Source organism: Acyrthosiphon pisum, chromosome A3, assembly GCF_005508785.2.
Source record: "Acyrthosiphon pisum isolate AL4f chromosome A3, pea_aphid_22Mar2018_4r6ur, whole genome shotgun sequence".
Lineage (NCBI taxonomy): Eukaryota > Metazoa > Arthropoda > Insecta > Hemiptera > Aphididae > Acyrthosiphon > Acyrthosiphon pisum.
The window spans coordinates 37,348,516-37,351,267 of NC_042496.1; positions in this window are offsets into that span (position 1 = coordinate 37,348,516).

Sequence of the window (2,752 nt, forward strand, 5' to 3'; positions counted from 1 at the left end):
GTACTGACGGCGTTGTTGTTCGCCTGTGAACTCGCACCGGTCTCACGCCGTGGAACGGTAACCGGCGATGTTTGACGGTCGAACGATGTTTGCGACCGTGGAGTGGCGTATCGTCGGTGGCCGGTGGTCGAACGGCGCTTCAGCCGTGGAGCGACGTTGTTGTTGGTAGTCGTTGGTCGAACGATGCTTGCAGCCGTAGAGCGGCGTATCGTCTGGTGATCGGCGGTTGGTCTTCTGGTCCGTATCTTCTTTCTGTTGGAACTTTTCTAGTAGTTGTTGACAGATTGAAGGCTTGAAGTGGACTGACTAGATTGTCTTTCTTTCTCGGTAGGACGGCTTTTGCCTATTTAACTATTCCAGGCTTTGCCTTTGCTAGTCGCGGGAAGTTAAAACTAAATTGAATTGTAGGATTTATTTATATATTTTAATTTTAATTTTTAATTTTTGTTTTATTGGTTGTTTGCCCAGAGTTTTGCTCTGGGGCGTTGAGAGTACCTTGGGTGGGGTGGTGAGGGGGTGATCAGACCTATGTTTCTGATATGGTTGTATTGGGATCTTGAGCAACGGTAGAACATAGCTGCTGAATTCTTCTTTATGGTATTCCTGACAGTGTCAAAACCAGCTGTGTTCAGGAGGACCGAGTTCCGAACTATGGACGATTGACCCAGGATGGTCCGGATACCTATGGTCTGTACGGCTTCGATTTTCGTCCATGAAGATTTGCAAACAAATGGCGCCCACGATGCACCAGCATAGGTCAACACGGGTAGGATATATAATTTGAAAAGGTTTAATCTAGTCCTAGCTGGGATAGGGCTTTTTTTGTTAAGGATTGAGTAGAGTATGCCACGAATTTGGGTAGCTTTTTTGACAATTGTTGCCACATGATTGGAAAAGCTAAGTTTTTGGTCTATTGTTACGCCTAAATATTTTACACTCCTGGACCAAGGGATTAGAATGTTATTTATTTGGATATTATTTAAGTTTATTGTTTTAGTACGGCCGAACAGAATTGCAATAGTTTTGGACTCGTTAATCCGTAGTCGCCATTTTTTGAACCATTCCGATGCCAGGTCAATTTGTTTCTGAAGTTGCAAAATTGCAAAACGCGCATTATGGTTTGAACAATAAAACATTGTGTCATCCGCAAACAAGGAAACTCGAGAATTTGTATTCGTAGGAAGGTCGTTAGTATAAATATTGAAGAGCGTTGGGGAAAGACAAGAGCCTTGTGGCACGCCCGCGTTTGCCTTCCTTACTGCCGAGTTTTGGTCTTCAATTTTAACAGAAAAGGTACGATCCGAGAGGAAAGATTCGGTAATTTTTATAAGTTGTAGAGGAATGTCCATGGACATCATCTTGTGGAGAAGTCCATCGTGCCAGACAGTATCAAAGGCTTTTTCGACGTCAAGGAATATGGCAGCTGTTTGAATACCTTGGTTGAGATTGTCGCTGATTTGGTCTACTAGTTTGGTTAGTTGAAGGACAGTTGAGTGGTTTTGACGGAAGGCGAACTGCTCGTCCCTTATTTTGCCAGCTAAAGATTCTTGGAGAAACTGAAGGATTAAACGCTCGTAAATTTTTGAGAGAGAGGAGAGAAGAGCTATAGGTCTATAGCTTTCCGGTAGTTGGAGATTTTTGCCGGGTTTTGGTATTGATATTATATGAGATAGTTTCCATATGTTAGGGAAGTAGCAAAGTTTAAAACAGCTATTGATGATTTTTGTTAGTTGTAGTATTTTGTTTTTGGGCAAAAATTTCAGGGCTGTGTTTGTGATTTGGTCCCATCCAGGTGCTTTGTTCTTTACGAGCGTGTCGATTAGTTTTTGGATTGTACCCGGAGTAGTGAAGATGGGTGAACTATTTGTGACTGATTTCTGGAGCGTTGAGATACTGGCTTGAACTTCCGGGAGATTTGGTCCATGAATAGTTGTGAACTGTCGTTCCAGGGAATCTGCAAAAATTTCTGTTTTTTCCTGAGCTGAGTACACCAAACCACTGGGCCCTAAGATAGGGTGGGTGGCTGGTTTCTTCCTTAATAAGTTCCTGTTTAGTTTGTATATTGATTTTTCATTTTGATTTAAGGAGTTCATATATTTGTCCCATTCATCTTGTCTATGAGTCCGGAGCATGAGTCTTATACAAAGTATTTTTGAGTTTAGTAACCTTTTTGTCGTGGGGTCACGGGTCCGTTGCCATTCTCTGCGTAAGCGGTTTTTGGCGCAGATTTCTAGCTGAATTTCAGTAGGAGTGATAGATTGGCGCTTTTTGGGATTTCGGACGTAAGAGCTGTTGTCTAGTGCAGATTGTATAGAGTTTGTGAAGTTTTGAATGGTGCTGTCAATACTTTCCTTGGTGTTCATAGAGGGATTGACACTAGATTTTTCCGCACTAAGAATGTGATAGAATTTTTTCCAATTGATGGAAAGGTTTGGCGATGGAGGGGAGGTTTTAATTGGCGAGTCGATGTCATAACTTGGACTTGCCTTTATAGGACGGCCTATGGCCTATTTAGAGCTCCAGGCAGTTGCCTTTTCTCTCTAGTTTGATTTTGGTTGTTTTAAATTTTTACGACTGTTTGTTTTTGAATTTTATGCTGATAGTTTTTGAATGTGTTGGTATCTTGATATTGAGGCCTTGTAGTAAAAGTCTGGGTTGCGTGTTTTATGATGATTGAGAGGGGTTCTAAGTTTGCTGATCTTTGGATAGCTTCATTTCTGGTAAGATAGTGCATGCCCGTTATTTGTCTTAA